General features: G+C 48.1%; 1 pseudogene; it reads right to left on the bottom strand.

Moving 5' to 3' along the window:
- Window positions 1-5390: 5390 nt before the first annotated feature.
- On the bottom strand, window positions 5391-6342 carry LOC127696785 (L-lactate dehydrogenase A chain-like; annotated as a pseudogene).
- Between the last annotated feature and the right edge of the window lie 11530 nt (window positions 6343-17872).

Genomic DNA, 17872 nt, shown 5'->3' with positions numbered 1-17872 from the left:
TGCACACATGACCAGCATGCGGGGTCAACCAAGTTTTGAAATGGTGATCAGGCCTTCTTATACGGAACTAGGGGAACTCTCTAGAAGGATTAGGTAATCTAAAAATGTCATTGGTGGGTGCTAGGGGGTCACAGGTGGTCAGTGATCAGTGGTCCTATGCCATGAACGTTTAATCATAGGATGAGACAGGGCTGCCCAGCACAGATGGCCCATTCTGAGATAGTTCCCCATTTTTGTGGTTATCCCAGGCTGTTCTTTGGGAGGGGATTTTATGATCTTGTTCTGGATTTTATGCTCTGTTCCTGGAGCTGGTGCCTATGACCTTCTTTCTGAAATCAGGTCTGGTCCTCAAATGGAGACAGATGGGGTTTATGTCATCCTTTCACTTGGACCCACAGGGACAGTCACAGTCATCTTCCTCCTGGTGTCTCCCCACGGAGGCCCAAGACAGGGACAAAGGCCTAGATTTCCCACTTCTTATGGGGCCTGTAGGAAGCTCTGCTCCCAAGTCACATAGCACTCACCCTGGCAGAGAAGACTGATGTGGGTTCAGGCACAGGCCCTCCCCAGGCCGCCCACCAGTGAGGCACAGGTTAACCAAAAGTTTTCTGGAATAAGCATTTTATGGAGAGTCAGAAAGCAGTAGGAGCCTAGGCTGGACTTCTTAGTCAGGGCACCAGCATCTTACCTGCAGCCATAAAAAGGACTCTTCGAGCCTGGGACGGCGTCTCAGTGGGCAGAGCGCCCACTCTGAAGCAAGGGGACCTGAGCTTAGAGCTCAGCAGCGGCATGTGCCTGTAACCGCAGTGCCCGGAGGTAGAGACAGGGGGATCCCAGGAGTTTGCTGGCCAGGCAGTGGACCCAAATCTGTGGACTCCAAGTTCAATGTAAAACCCCATCTCAAAGAAAAGGTGGAGAATCAATACAGATAGAGGAGATCACCCCCACATGGAGCCAACTTCTGACCTAACACACATGCAGGCGCATGGGGGGGGGGGAGAGGGAGAGGGAGAGGGAGGGAGAAAGGGGGGGATATATGATCACCTCTCTCATTTTCTCTTTCTCTCCTCTTCTCTCCACCCCTCTATGACCCATCCCCCACCCTCCGCGTGTCCCATGGGAGAGGCCCACGGTTTGGCTCCTGTGAAAACAGCAAATGCATGCTGTGATCCAAGCTCCATCCACAGACTGCCACACAGCAGAAAGGCAAGATTATAGTCAAAAGCCATGGGATGCTTGGAAGGACAGTTCTCACCAGCCAACGTCACTCAAACCCCAAGCCAGGCGTGGCCACAGACCAGCTTGTGTCCCCTGCCACGCCCAGAGCTCTGTGTGTTCTCGCCCTGACCTGTGTGTGTGTGTGTGTGTGTGTGTGTGTGTGTGTGTGGCTTTCACTCCCTCCCCTATGGCCTGCAGACAGCCCAATGCTTTCATTTGTCTGACTCCCCTCTCAGTCAGATCCCTGACCGCCCACAGCTGAAAGGCTATTTCTGCTGATGCCCATCACAAGAAGCTGATTACTGATCGCTCCTCCCCAGAGGACGGATTTGGTGATGGAAAGGGCCAGACTTCTGCTCTGTGTTAGGAAGAAATACTGCGTCTTTGGTTTTTTGTGTCTATATATTGCCTTATACTCTAAGAATAGCGTGCTTTAAAAAGAGCTGAGATGGGGTAGGCCATCTATGCCGGCCTCTGAAAGTCACTTTCCTGACTTTGAATGTCTTTGTTTCAGGCATATGCCAGGCCCTCAAAGTACAGAGAAAAAACAACCTCCAGCCCCAGCTTGCGGGCAGCTCATGATAGGGGTTCCTGCTGACTTCAAAGAAAGTGTCACCATGGTAGGATGATTTCCCAGAGGGGCTGCTGGAGAGAGCAAAGGTCTGACAAGAAGGCTTGAGGGGCCTGTAAGGTGGTTCAGTGAGTTCAAGGACTTCATGGCAAGCCTGACCACCTGAGTTCAATGCCGAGAACCCACATATGCAGTGGACGGAGAGATCCCATCCGTACAAATTGTCTCTGACCTCCATATGGGTGCCATGATATGTCTGCTCCTATATCTACGACCCCAGCACTGATCACCATGATGCCCTTGAACAACAAAATGTCAGAAAAAAAGCTTTTCACTAGCAGCTAACCCAGACCCTGCTCTCCCATCCTGGGAACTGACTGCTTTTTCTAAACTATGTAAGATTTAATGACATGGCTGGTCTCTGAATTCCCAGGACCTATTTCCACCTCTCCATCCATGGCTTGTGGGGTGACTGAGTCCATGAGTTAACACCTTCCAGCTCCAGCAATGTCCAGTTCTTTAATCTTGGAAAAGAACAATCAACCATCTTCTCAAGAAATGTAGGTATCAGTTAGAAATTGAAAGGATAAGAACCAGGTGGCCCTGAATGAGCCCTGTGACCAGAAGCAGCTCACCCTGAGCACTGTGGCCTTTTTCTAACCTGACAAAGTCACAAGCCATTTCCCACACCCCAGTTAGGAAGAATGGAGTTTCATATGGAACTCTGGGCCATGGATGTGGACAAAATGTGCTGCAGCCAAGTTATGCCCTGCTGAGTGGACAGGGTCTGCAGCCTGCAGCCTGCGGCTCACTGAGGTCTCTGGCCCTAGAACATGGTGAAGACTGCTGCCTCCCACCGTGAGGGAGCTCTTTGTCTGTCTGTCTGTCTGTCTGTCTGTCTGTCTCTCTCTCTCTCTCTCTCTCTCTCTCTCTCAGTCTCACTTTTCACTATGAGCAGCTCTTCAGTTTTTATTTTTCACGTGTACATGAACTCTCTCCTTTAGCCTATAATAGGCATTTACATGGGTGGGAGTCTGCATGTAAACCCTGCTGGAGAGGCAAAGACAGACTTTCTTGACCAGCTCAGACCCACAAAGGCAGGCATGCAAATAGCTATAGAGCTGCTCTGATCTATTGTTAGCTGTTCTTGTATCCATTTGGTAAATGGCTTTCAAGGAATTAATCCATTGTGCTAATAATGGTTTGAAGATAAAGTATCCCCTACAGGCTGGAGTAATAAAGGCTTGGATCTCAGGAGTGCTTTTTGGGAGACACTGGAAACTTTGGGGAGTGGCACAGATGGAGGAGGTAAGGCACTAGAGGTGCATCCTTGGGGGCAGTACGCCTTCATCCCTTCAGTGTTCTTCACAGCCTGAGGTCAGCAGCCTCAGCCACACCTTCCCACCACAGGAACAAGCTGCCTCACCTCAGGCAACGGAAACAGTCAACCTGGCCTGGAGCCACACGCCAAAAGAAGTCTGTCCACTCTCCTTTATACCAGGAACTTTTCCACAAGATCCTGCCAGGCAGAGGAGAGCGCAGACAGCCTGGAACTGAAGTTACAGACAGTTGTGGGCCACCATGTGGGTGCTGGGAATTGAACCCAAGACTTCAGGAAGAGCAGCCAGTGCTCTTAACCTTTGAGTCATCTCTCCAACCCCTCTTGTCTTTTTGATACTAACATTGAATGAAATTATACCTCCTGATGGTTGAATTTTTTCCCTCTTGATTGGTGATGCAGAGAATTTTTTCATATACTTATTGGCCATTTGTATGCTATTTATGAAATACTCAATTCTTTATCTGTTCTCTCTCTCTCTCTCTCTCTCTCTCTCTCTCTCTCTCTCTCTCTCTCTCTCTCTCTGTTTTAGTCTCCTAGGTAACCTATGCTGGGCTCAAACACATGACCTTCCTGCCCCAATCTCTCAGGTGCTAAGATTACAAATTTGTGACATCATGCCCAGGTCCTTTGCCCAGTTGTTACTTGAGTAATTTGTTTCCTGGTTACAGAGGTACGCTGCATGTGGCATATTCCCTTGACATCAATCACTTTTTAGTTTTGTTCCTTTTTCAATTAACGCTGCTTAACAAAACTTTTCCTGGGGAGATGCACGGTACACATCTACTCGCCCCTGATAGGGAACCCATGACAGACCATCAAAGCCCAGCTGGGTGAGCTAATGAGTTCTGTTGGGGTTACTTACATGTGTTTGAGGGAGGGGTTACTTATGAGAGCAGAGATGACAGCTACATCACCAGGGCCCACCCCAGCACTGGGGACAGCCCTGAAGCACACTGCACACAGCCTGTAGGCAGTTCAGCTGGTTACTGCTTCTTCAAGGCAGCTGGTCTGGTCTGAGCATCTTCCTTGAAGCTTGGCTCTGAGCTTCCGGGTAGAACTCTGAGTTTTTATTGCTTACTCTACCAGGGAAGGGCCTCCTGAATCTGCTTAGTTTCAGGGACTTCCTGAAGCTATTTTGAGTTGTTTTCCTTCCTGCTTGAAGATTTTCCTGCAGTATGAAAGGTTTTGAATTCAAAAGAAACTAATCAGCCAGAGAATTTTTGGTTTGTTCTTGGTCTTGTTTTCAGTTTTGAAGCAGAATCTCATTGTGTGGCTCCACTGACTGGGACTGAGAGTGGATGCAACCAGGACACAAGGGAGTATACTGTAAACACTCGGTCTCCGGGGAAGGAAACTGCAATAAGAAAGAAAGTCTTTGAAAATTAAGCTAAGCATAGTGGTAGACACCATTAATCCCTGCACTCAGGAGGCAGAGGCAGGCAGATCTCTGAGTTTGAGGCTAGCCTGGTCTATATAGTGAGCTCCAGGATAGTCAGAGCTACACATAGAAACTCTGTCTTGAAAAAAAAAACCATAAACCAGAAAATTAAGTGATGAGTAGGCTGGAGAGATGGCCCGACAAGAAAAGGCAGCTGGTACCAAGCCTGATGACCAGAGCTAGATCTCTGGAGCCCTCATGGTGGACGGAGAAAAGCAACACCCACAACCTCTCCAGTACTGTGGCACACACCCACCCTCACCTACACCCATACAAGAATAAATAAGTGAAGGTAATTAGGTTTTTTTTTCCTTGTTCGAGGTTTATTTGGTGTTTTCATGGCCATGACACTTGGATGGTAGGTTCCATATTCCAAATGCAGGTCTTACATTTCACATAATATCGCAATGTGCACCACAGACATGTATAATATATAAAATATCCTGTGGAGCATTTATGCACAAGATATGCATAATGGGCTTACACACTGCAGCTGGGTTATGACTAACTGGGAACTCGTTGGCCTAGGTGTGTTTGGTGAGGGTTCTCAGGGCAGCAATGCAGCAGGCTCACAGGATAATAGAAGCCTGCACACAGTTGACAGTATGTCTCAGAGACACTGGGGCTATCACACTAACCGTGTTATCACTACACAAGTACCACTAGGCAGCAGGGTAGAGATGTGGGAACTGAGGATTTCCCCCAGACAGCCTTAACACAACTGCACTGGCCACAGCTCAGAAGAGAAGGAGACAATGTGTGGTCTCCATAGAGACCCTGCTGCAGCCTGGACAGTGAAGTTCTAGGACACCAGGAAGACTTTAGAACTGCAGCTCCTTCTGGATTCCCCAGAAGGTATCTCCACTCTTCCTCAGGTGGGCCTCCTCTTCAGGAGTCAGAGTCACCTTTCCAACATCTGAGATTCCATTTTGTCCCAGGATGCAAGGGACACTGAAGAAGACATCATCACTGATTCCATAGAGACCCTTAATCATGGTAGAAATGGGGCGCACCCACCTAAGGTGCTTCATTATGCTCTCGGCCAGGTCTGCCACAGAGAGGCCGATGGCCCAGGACATATAGCTTGATTACCTCACATGCACTGTCCACCACCTGCTGGTGAACCTCCTTCCACTGCTCCTTCTCTGCATCAGTGCCCAGTTCTGGGTTCAGAGACTTCAGGGAGACACCAGCAATGATCACACTGCTCCTGATGGCCACTCTGGAGTTGCCAAGCTCCACCAGGACCCACCATGACAGCTCAGTGGGTGAACTCCCAGCCTTTCTCCCATCAGGTAAAAGAATCAAGCTGAATCCAGACTGCAACCACTTCCAATAGCTCGGCTTTTGGGAAAGCCAGATTTTCCAAGCCACGCAGATCAAGATATCCACTGGCTTTGAGACAATAAGCAGCTTGCGCTGTGGACTTCACAACGATGGGAAATGATGAGCTTGGAGATGTACACATTTCACTGAACCAGATTGAGTCAGTTCTCTCCCTCTCACTAATGGGCCCCACACCCCCTCTGCGATAATGACCAACTTTGAGTTTGCAGTCACATTGTAGTCTTTGCTGGAGACAATTTTTAGCATTCTAAGGAAAAGGCTGCCATGCTAGAGATCCATCATCTCTGCCCTTAGCTTGTCCTCCATGACATCAACAAGGATAGGCTCATCTGCCAACTCCTTTGTTAAGATACTGATGGCACGAGCCATGCCAACTGCACCAACCCCAACAATGGTAATCTCGTTCTGTGGAGGAAGGGCATCCATTCTCCCTTAAGAACAGACTGGTCCTTGGGGGTAGCCATCTTGGACTTTGAATGTGTTGGGTTCGGCTAGTGCACAAAGTGGGGTGTGGGGGCGGTGACAGGAGAGTAGCGACATGGTCTGGGCTCAGCGGCAGTGGCTCCAGCCCAGGTAATTGTTTATTTTATAAAAAAAGAGACATAATATTGAGCAACAGAAAGGAAAGTGAGAAATGGAGATGTGAGACTCTGCATGACAAAGGAAACCAGAAACTCTGCACCACACCACCTCCCACCTCCAAGCCACAAGCGTCCTGATCCGAGCTCTGGTACAATGACAGGTTGACAGGAGGCTTTGTCATTAATTCAAAATCCTACAGAATATTCCAGTATTATAAAAATAAATCAGGAAAAATAAGCCCCCGGAGAACAGAGGCTAAAAAAAAAAAATGGAGAAGAAACGTTGTACAAGTCATGTGAAGAAAATTCATATTCCCTCCTTAAAAAAAAAAAGTGAATCAGAAAAGCTGTAAGTCTACACTTCAAAAATAATTAAATATAGTTTTTTTAAAGTCTGATCTGTGTGATAAGTGTCTAGAATTTCAGAGGCTGAAGCAGAAGGCCTCTGAGGCTTACTGCAGCAGAGGCTACATAGTGAAACCCTCACGTTAAAAAAATAAAACTTGGAGCTGGAGAGATGGCTCAGTGGCTAAGAGTACCAACTGCTCTTCCCAAAGTTCCTGAGTTCAAATCCCAGCAACCACATGGTGGCTCACAACCATCTGTAATGAGATCTGACTCCCTCTTCTGGAGTGTCTGAAGACAGCTACAGTGTACTTATATTTAATAAATAAATAAATCTTTAAAAAACAAATCTTGCACATGAATTCCCCCTGGGTTTTTGGGGGTTTGGGGGGGGCTGTTTTTTTTTAAATAGACACAGGAGTAGTCTCTAGTGAGCAGTTATTTAAGAAGGGAAGACCATCCCTTCATTCAATCCCACCGGCTGTTCACTGAGAACCTCTTCCATGCCTATGAAACCAAAGGAGACCAGCTGTGCAAGGTGAACAGACCCGATAAGCACCAGCCTTACAATGCAAGAAAACAGGTAACAGTCACTGAAGAGCTTTATTAGACAAACACAGGAACAACAAAAGCCCAACCACCCCCTCGGGCAGTCTAGCAGCAAAATGTACACAATGGTAATTCTATAGTTTCTTTCCACAAACATCATTCCTTAAATGACAACCATCTTTTCTAGAAATGGATCACTAGACATAGTTTAAAACCTTTCTGATAAATGCATTGCTGCACTGCAGACACATAAACCAAGTCTTCTAAGAAAGCCATCTTAAAGAGTGAAAAAAAAAAAAAAATAAAACCACCGAGTCTGAGATTTAAATATCAAGAGCAAAGCCAGACTGAACAAGGAAAGAATTCATGGGACTCAGAAAAGAAATGGAAGGAAAATAGAAAATTACCTTATAGCTGAAAAATAAATCTGAAAGCAGCCAGAGCGGAATAGGGTCAAATGCAACTTTAATAAAGGCTGTCAGAGAAAGGCAGTGAAGGAGCCAGAAGAACTTAAAAAATAAATAAATAAAATAACACGATGAAAGAAATGAAAGGGGTCAGACAGGAAGAAGTAGAAATAGAAGCCGGACAAAGGAGGAACAATAATACCCTTGCTGCTGAAGACCCTGGAGAAGCCAACCAGTATTCAAAACTGCAATCTAAAACAAATTCTATAAATCAGAGGATATATGAGAGTTAGTAAGAAATAATATTAACCCAAAACAACCCAGCTTCAAGGCATATATCTTTTTAAATTGCATTTTTTTAATTTATGTGTGTGCATCTTGTGTACTGACGGCTCTCTCCCACCCTCCACCTTCCCACAAGCATCTCTCTCGGGCTCAGGTCTGCTCATCATCTTTTGCGATGCTCCAAGACTAACCAGGGCCAGCTGTGTGACCCTGGGTTTAGAAGCTATCATTGGAGCCTGGTGACCTCCAAGCAAAGTCAAAACATTTTCATAAATTATTTAGTAGTATTCATAAACACTTAACTAAATACCACTATTAAGGAGGAAGATAAAACCCTCATGGCCTCCAGTCACAAAAAGCAAACAAATTTATAGGCAAAAATTAGATTGACCTCATGCCTTTTATATCAAACCACAAAGCAAGATATGAATAAAACTGTTATGGTTCACATGCAAACCATTCCCCATGGGTTTGTGTGTTTGGACACTAGGCCTCCAGCAGGTGGCGCTGAATTAAAAGGTTGTCAGACCCCAGAAGATAGAGCGAGATGTAGCTACATGGACAGCAGGCCTTGGGGTTTTCACAGCCTGGTCTTTCTGCTGCTGATGCTTCCTGCCTGTGGACACAATGTGACCGCATGTGTCCCATGCTCCAACTGATATGCCTTCCTACTATGATGGACTGTGTCCCTTCTCAAACTGAAGGGGGTGGGGAAGCAGGGGTGGGGTGCGGCGTGAGGGAAGAGGAGGGTGAGGGGCAGGGGCCAGAGGTGGGGATGGGGGGAAGCAAGCCCATTTAAGCTCAAAGCATGTCCCAGGTGATACACCTCCTCTAGCAAGGCCACACCATCTTCCCAAACAGTGCCACCAACTGGGGGCCAAGTGTTCAAATACCCAAACCTATAGGGGACATGTCTCATTCAAACCACCACAGCCTTCCTGCCAGGAATTGTGTCACGGCAGTAGGAAAAATTTCCAAACACAATAAGCAAACTGGACTTTTTCAAAAACTGAATAGACAAGAATTTAAACCCAGCCACACACAGCAAGAACAGAAACCTCCGTGAGAGCGCTGGACACATTTCAAGAAATCTGCAAGCAGATTGACGTACAAGCACCTTCTCCATTATCTTTAAAGACATGGTGGTGTTTAGGGGGAGGAAGCCCCTCCAGGATTTTCCTTCACAGATGTGAGGATTGGCTGGGTGGGGTCTCACTCAGGGGTCACCACTCCCTTTATTCCACTTAGCATCAGGCTTTTCTTCAACCTCCTCATCCCTTTGAGCATAAATTTGGTTCCAGCATTACATTTCCCATTGTTCCTTTTCACCTCAAAGTGTGCATTTTATATTTCTTTTAACCCACCTTTTTTATTGAAGATGATCATAAGACTGTAGATCATTCATAAGAAAGGTCGTAAGATCATAGTGATCATACGATCACTATTAACCACGTGTCATAGTTAGATGTTTCCATTGCTGAGAAGAGGCACCATGACCACAGCAACTCTTATATAGGAAACAATTTCATTGGGGCTGGCTGACAGTTTCAGGGATTTAGTTCATTACTGTCATATGGGAAGCATGGTGGTCTGCAGGCAAACATGGTGCTGGAGAAGGAGCAGGGAGTTCCACAACCAGACCAGCAGGAAGAGAAACTGCGAGCTACTAGGCCTGGTTTTGAATTTCTGAGAACTCAAAGTCCACCTCCTAGTGATACAAACAAGGGCCCCCTATTACAACAAGACCACACCCCGTAATGGTGCCACTCCCTATGAACCAACCATTCAAACACCTGAGTCTACGGGGGCCATTCCAATCCAAACCACCAGTCAAAACTAGGCTATCTTGAAATCTCCTCTGCCAATGATATTAATCTAAAACTATAGTTTAGCCTCGGGTGAGGTTTTTGGACAAGGGCAGAAAGCAGCCACTTTTTTCCCACAGTATAGCAAGAATGGTCTTTAGGCCACTTGGCAATGGCCATCCCCTCTGAAACCTCTTGATCTGGGCCTCCGTACTCTGAATTGCTTTTAAGTCTTCCAAACTCCTACTAGGATGGCCTACTTAAGTCCTGATTAAAGTGTTCAACTACTCTTCTAGCCCAAAGTTTTCTTTTCCAAGAACCAGTATAGTCAAACCTGTCACAGTAAGACCCAAGCCCAGGTACCAACATCTGTCTTAGTTATCGTTCTGTTACTGTGATGGCCATGACAAGGCAAGTCTTACAAAAGAAAGCATCTAATAGGGGCTTTCTACACTTTTAGAAGGCAAGGTATAATGGTAACACAGGCAGGATGAGAGAGAGAGAGAAGAGAGAGAGAGAGAGAGAGAGAGAGAGAGAGAGAGAGAGAGAGAGAGAGAGAGAGACTGAGCCTAGTGTGGGTTTTTGAAGCCTCAAAGTCCACTCCCAGTGACACACATTCTCCAGCAAGGACACGCCTCGCAGTCCTTCCCAAACAGTTCCACTAACTGGGGCTCTGGCATTCAAGCATCTGAGTCTATGGGGCCATCCTCATTCAAACCACCACAAAACAAGAGGAAGAAAACCATCATAAATACATCAGAATCTGGGGACAAGCTCTAGCTGTCCCTGCGCTCAGGTGACCTAGGGCAGGTCCAATCATCTGTACTTTGATGTCCCCACTGGTCATGAGTGGTAAAGGCTGAGCCCCTTTAAGCCTCTCTGTTTTTCAGATGTGAGACAAGATGAGAGAAAACACTCAGGTGTACACCCCAATGAGTTCCCAGAAACTCAAAGATAACCCTAGTTAGGGACAGGACCCCTTTACTGCTGTGGAGAATGTCTCTGCAGGACTGAGAGGCAGGCAGAAGCAAGGCTAAGCCTGCGTCAGTCCAGATGTTACAAATCTCTCACATCCAATCAACAAGGTGCTGGTTCAAAGCACCAGTGTTTGATGTCATATAAGTCCATGGCTAATCTGCTCTATGTAATAAAAGATGCAAGGCAGCCACAGCCAATCCACAAAGGAGGCTAGCACAGTTCCCTACAGGCAACAGTGAGGTTTATTAGGAGGTGGAGGCCTCGGAGTGTATGTTGGGGGGGGGGTGATTATACAGAAGGAATACATATATGGAGATCTATACATGATGGTGTGCTAAATGAAAATATGGGCTTACCTTGAAAGTCTAGAAAGGGGCTTAAATGAGAGAGGTGGTGGGGAGACAGAGAGAGACAGAGACAGAGAGAGACAGAGAGAGAAACAGAGAGACAGAGACAGAGCATCAGCATAAGAAGGTTGGGGTACTAAGGAAGGGGCCAAAGGAGCCTCTTCAAAGCAATCTCCCTGAACAAATCGCCCTCAGAAGTCTCTCAGGACTAAACTCCCAGAACTAAGAAAAGATTTGACGTTTTTTATAACTTTTAGGAGTCGCAGGAAGTTTCCCATCCCATGATTTAGTTCATCACAGCTTCTGTGACAAGGAGCATGGAAGAGTCAGGCACCATACATCAAGAGCTGTCAGGGCACGGCACAGAGTCCCAGAGCGAGGGGCAGGGAGGCCTGATTCCGGCTGTGGGATTTGGCCTAAAGATGCAGGCCGGTGTTCCAGCAGTCTCCACAGGGCTAACGGCTGTGGGGCACTGAGAACAGGACAGAACAGTGACAGGGCCTTAGTTTCCTCTGCAAAAAGAGCAAGGACGTGCAGGCGCCTCAGAGGGTGCGGACCTGTGGGTCACAGGATGTGCTGATCTCAAAGTTGACTCCTGAGAGGTAGCAGGCACTCAGGAAGGATCTGCTGAGTGTTCTGGGGGCTGGATGTCCACATTTCTCCTTTAACAGCTTCTCCATTGTTGTCAGGAAATGTTTCAATTTCTGGCTACAGAAGCTGCCACCATCCTGTTCCCATGTCTGGCCACGCACACACACACACACTCACAGACACACCTCTTCAGACCCAACACTTAACCTGGCCACTCTCCTCCACGCCAAAGCTTCTGTGAAAGCTGGGTCCCAGCCTGCCTTCTTGGCATCCCTCTAAGAAATCCTACAGATTGGAGGATGCTGTTTATAGAAAGGCTTAGCAAGCAGAAGGTTGTAAACCTGCAGCTCAGAATCTCCTAAACTGCTTCGTAGACTCACACCAACTGGTGGGCGCCTTCCAGGGTCGGCTCCTCAGACAAGGGGCTGCTGGCGTCTCCTGGGGCCACCCCAGGGAATGAGTGGAAGTAGCGGGCTGGACTCCCTCTCACCTGGCTCCTTACCCCTCCGCCAGCACTTAGAGCTCAGAATTCACCTCTGTCCGCTTTGGACTCTAGTTGGAGCTGCTGCTCTATTCATCCCCTCAGTTTTCAAAGGTTATGCATGGTCTCCTGGGGGTCTGCGAGGAAGTTTCTGTGCTGCACAGAGGTGGTAGCCATAGCTGATCCTGAGCGCCTAGCCACCTGCCCTGCCTCAGCCTCCCAAGCACTGGGACTACAAGTGTGTGCCCCACCTGTCTCCTGTTGCCTGGTTACAAGTCAGTGTTTAAGGAAATCGCTGAGGTTTTCTGGGATTATTATTCTGTTTGGGCTTCCAATTTTGCTTTTGTTTTACTATGTACTTTCTTGATGCGCATGTGTGTGTACACATTCTCTCTCTCTCTCTCTCTCTCTCTCTCTCTCACACACACACACACACACACACACACACACATACTCAGTGGTTTACATGTGGAGATCAGATTCTCTCCCTCCATTCTGTGGGTTCAAGATAGAGCCCGGCGGCTGAGCTCAATGACGCAGGGGCCCAGCCAGCAGCTTGCTGACCTCATCCGGCTCTGTCTACAGAAGTGTTTCCCTGACCAGGTTTCCTCCCCATTTCGTCACTTTACCGTAATTTATTTCCTCCTATTCTTTTGGGAGTTTCTTTACTATTTTTTTGTTGAGTTGAATGCTTGTTCACTCACTTTTCTTTCGCTTTTCACGTTTCCTGACGGCATCTGAGGTGCCCACGTCAGGGGAGGGGCTGTTATGGAGCTCTCCCCGGGAAAACAATCTCCACGTTGCCATCGAGGAGACCGTGCCCAGTAGGGTCATGCTGAGGGCGTGGGTCATGCTGAGGGCGTAAGTTTTGTCTTGCCCCTAGTGTGTGTGTGTGTGTGTGTGTGTGTGTGTGTGTGTCTGTCTGTCTGTCTGTCTGTCTGTCTATCTGTCTCTATGTCTGTGTGTGTCTGTGTCTCTATGTGTGTATGTCTGTGTCTGTCTGTCTTTGTCTGTGTGTGTGTGTGTCTGTGTCTGTGTGTGTGTGAACATATCTCAGTGGATTTTGATGTATAAATGTTTCTCTTGCTGTTATCCTTTCTTAGGATAAATTAGGTTTCCTCAAGGAATCTTCCTACATACTCTGGCTTGTTTGATCCACCCTCCTTCCCCAGCTCCCTGTGTCCACTCTGCTTTTTACTGTTATAAATTCATAGTTTATGGTCTCCATTCTTACTACCTCTCTTATCCCAAATTATACAGGTTATTTTTTCTTTTGACTTTTTTTTCAGTGCAAATGCGCAGCTGGCATGGCTTCTTCCATTTCACATGAATATTAAAAACCTGGATATTTGTGAGAAAGGAAGGAAAGAAAGAACGAGGCTGGGATTTTCTCCACACGCCATGTATTCAAAGCGTCCTTCTCAGCCTGTCGCACTAGTGGAAGACAGTGGAACCTTTAGGAGATAACGTCCAATAAAGGAAGTTAGGTCACAGGTCATCGCCCTTGAAAGGGCTGTCAGGACCTGGGCTCCTTCCTCTTTCCTCCTTTTTGCTTCCTCTTTGCCGGGGACTCTGCCACGTTGTCCTGGTGTGCTGTCCTAGGCTGTCACTGTGACATGATCCAAGCATGGTAACTGTTATCCAAAGACATGAACTAATTAAACTTTTTTCCCTTTTAAATTGATTAGCTTATGTATTTTTTTTACTTTGATGTAGATAGGTAGGTAGGCAGACAGACAGACAGACCACACAGACACATAGACAGACAGACACACAGACACACAGACGGATGATAAAATACATATAATACCAACCTGGTTGACTGCTATTAAAAGCCTGCTCGCTCTTTCCTCTTTGAGAATGTTTACGTTTATCTCTCGGTCTCAGATTTAGATCTGCTCAAACCACCCATGGTGATTAAGATCTGCTGTCTTCCCTTACGTCTCAGAATCTCCGGTCCTAGAGCTCCTTTGAGGCTGTGCCATCTCTCAGCTGTTCCTCTGCTTCCATTCCCATCCTCCACTGAAGGTCAGCTGAAGCACACTGCTTCTGTGGTGAACGATGCAGAGCGGACCCAGCCCTCCTCTGCAGGGCCCCTTGTCCTGCCTCTCCAGGAACACCCTCATCTGTCCCCTGCATCGTCTCCGAGACTCTGGAATGCCATGGGAGCAAGAACAATGAGAGGGGACCCATCTCCCTGCGGTGTCGCGTGCTGTTTAGCTGAGGCTGGATGACTGAAAACAAGCCGTCTTCCCAGGCATCTGCCTGGATGCACCTGCCGTCCACCTACATTGCTTGTACCTCCTAGGTATCGGGTTGCTAATACCTTGACAGAGCACTCAGTCCTCCAACTATGAAGCTAAGATCGTTCTACAGCAAAGAAGTCTCCACGTCAAAGAGCCTTCCATGAACACACCATGCTGACAGCACAGCATCCACACTGACTGCAAGCAGAGCGCCTTGTGTCCTGTCTCCACTGCCCCTGACCTGCAGTTAGCACAGCCGTGCAACAGGCGTCCTTTCACAGCCTGCAAAACAAATCCTTGGAAGGCATAAGCCAGATGATGCTGAGATACAGGACAGTTTGCCTCCCGGTTGGATGCATTCCATGTTCACTGATGTCTGACTGGAGGCAAACCTGTGGAAAGGTTGATAGGTAAAGTAAAGGATTAGGAGAGGATGGGTGTGGACGTGGGTGCAGCGATGAGTCCAGCACAGCCGGGAATGCAAGAAGCTTGCTTGCATAACGATTCACAAATGAGTATGAAGCTCTTGGTGTGGCCTGGCTCAGAGTGGGTTCAGTAGGATTCAGTAGTAATAATGGTGGGTGTGGTGGTAGACATCTTGCCTAGCATACAGAAGGTACTATGTTCAAGCCCTAGAACTACAAAAAAAAATGGAGAGAGGGGGGTTATGCAAAGAAAAGAAGGAACAGGGTAGAGGGAAGAAGGAGGCAGACCATCCTGCATCCTGGCTTCTGCATCTCGCATTGGGGATGTGGTTCAGTTACTGGAAGAACCAAATGGCTGGGCAATGTAGGACTGGCCACGGTAAATGCAAGGTACATGTCCCCTCCCCTCCCCCAGGATTAAGAAGAAGATGCCTGAGTTCCAGGCCTCATCACTGCCAAGGGCAGAGCAAGCAAAATCAGAAAGTCTAACGGTAGAAGGCATGACCATGGTTACCAGGGCCAGGCTAGTAGCTCCTTGCCCTGTTCCTGACACACAGGCCCTGAGCTCAAGGGGCCGCTTTGCCAGTGAGCACAATTCCTGAGTGAAGGTTCTCAGAGTCAAAGCCAGGAAGAAAAAGGAAGCCAGCTGAGAGAATGGCAGGAAAGGCAGAATCTGCATCACCAGACCCCCCTGGCCACCTACTGTATAAAGAAACATTGACCCGGGCGGTGGTGGCACACACACACACACACACACACACACACCTGTAATCCCAGTACTTGGGAGGCAGAGGCAGGTGGATTTCTGAGTTCGAGGCCAGCCTGGTCTACAGAGTGAGTTCCAGACAGCCAGAGCTACACAGAGAAACCCTGTCTCGAAAAAACCAAAAATCAAAAAAAAAAAAAAAAATCACAAAAACAAAAAAACAAAAACATTGAAGCGTTGCAGTCCCAGCCTCCCTAAGAGCCTCTTGGGGGGAGGGGGAGGGTCAGCATGACATGAGATGCTTTGTACCTCGGGCATCAGAGACATCATATCCCAGGAGACTGGTATTAGAAAGCATGCCACCAGCTGCCGTGCCCCACTTCAGACCCTTCACCTCTGCCCATACCCCCCGCCCCCATGTACCTGTCTGTGTCCTGAATACGACCTTTCCAGGGTTGCTCACTGACTTCTGTGAATGACTTGAGCAGGGCCTCTGACCAGCCACCACATTCCTCTGTACCCCCCAGGCTGGTGGCGCTCCCCACACCAACAGCCCACCCCTCATATGCCTAACACTGCTGTTTCTGGATGCGCTTCAAGCATCCAGTGAACATCAAGAGTCTCAGAAGTAGCCGGGCAGTGGTGGCACATGCCTTTAATCCCAGCACTTGGAGGCAGAGGCAGGCTGAAATTTGAGTTCAAGGCCAGCCTGGTCTACAGAGTTCCAGGACAGCCAGAGCTACACAGAGAAACCCTGTCTCAAAGAAAGAAAGGGGGAAAAAAAGAGTTTCAGGAGTCCCTGACCATCCACCCACACCCACCCTCACCCCCACTGTCCCACCCCACCTTGTGCCTGACTCTCAGCAGGTGGGGAAAGGGGGTATTTTTCTCTCCAGGACCTCATAGCAGCTGTCACCTCACTCCTGCAGGGACTTTTAACAGCTGCAACACAGAGCTGTGAGTGTGGGTGAGCATCACTGAGACCCACACCTTGTGAATGGCACTTTGTGTGATTGGGGGCTGTCAGGGAGCCTTGCCAGGGGCCACTGTAGCTTGGGTGCTGCGGATTCCCTGTCCTTATTCAGATGTGGCACATTCCCTTTAATAAACATCCCCTCACTTACAGTGTAGCCTTAGGATAATTTCAAGCAATTTTAAATGGCTTTGCTAATTTATATACATTTTTATGGCTGGTAACTGAGCACAGAGTTTTTTCACATCATATCAGAAATGGATCCTCTGCTGTTTTATAATCTGTATTTCAATTTTTATGTAGGAGAAGAAATCCCAGGGTCTCTTAAAAACCTGATTCCCCCTGGATTGAATAATAAAATTGTATAGAATCCCGTCTGTCATAAAAATTAAATTTAAAGCCCAGTATGGTGGCTCAAGCCTTTAATCCCAGCACCCAGGAGGCAGAGACAGGCAGATCTGTAAGTTCGACATGTGGAAGCATGTCATTAGCCGTGTCCTCAACCAGACCTTGGTATGTGGCCTGGAAGCAAGTTTCAGAGCAGCTGGGCCTCCAGAAACAGGCTGTCTGAGCCGGCCATCTCCCTCCCAGTCCCACACGGCCACTCCTCGGTTCCCTTAGTCCTCACAGCCACAGCCACGGCCACGGCCACAGCCACGGCCACAGCCACAGCCACAGCCACGGCCACAGTGCAGCCACTTGACCCCACATTTTCTATTCTCCTGCACCCCAAGGCCACAGTTTGACAAAACTGAGGCCTGTCTGCTTTTCCCTGGGACCACTTGCCTACACACACAAACACACACACACACACACACACACTTTCCATAGAGGAATATGTAAAATATCAGCCTGAGCCCACACACAACACAGGGAGTCTCACTGTGCCCCTTGCTGCCTCTGATCCCAGCCCATCCCCCATCCTAGCTGAAAGCCCCTTGTATGCCACACCTAGATGTGACAGTGGCCAGCCTGCCTTCCTGCCTCAGCACTCACAGGCCTCCCCCAGAATTCTTCCCACCCCTTCCCTACTTCACAGCTCCAAAAGGCCTCCACCCACCCCATCCCCCTTTGCTGGGGACAGACAAATCCCCTAGGAATGGGCTTCTAAATCAGATGTGGTGCCCGCATCTGCCTCTGGGATCTCACGATCTCACGAGAGGATTATGGGTCTGCAGCAAAACCCTGGAGTAGAAGCCAGGCTTGAGCTGCCCTACCCAGGCTCTCACCACTGCCT

The sequence above is a fragment of the Apodemus sylvaticus genome, chromosome 11, assembly GCF_947179515.1.
Source record: "Apodemus sylvaticus chromosome 11, mApoSyl1.1, whole genome shotgun sequence".
Classification (NCBI taxonomy): Eukaryota; Metazoa; Chordata; class Mammalia; order Rodentia; family Muridae; genus Apodemus; species Apodemus sylvaticus.
This window is presented reverse-complemented; position numbering and strand designations above follow the sequence as displayed.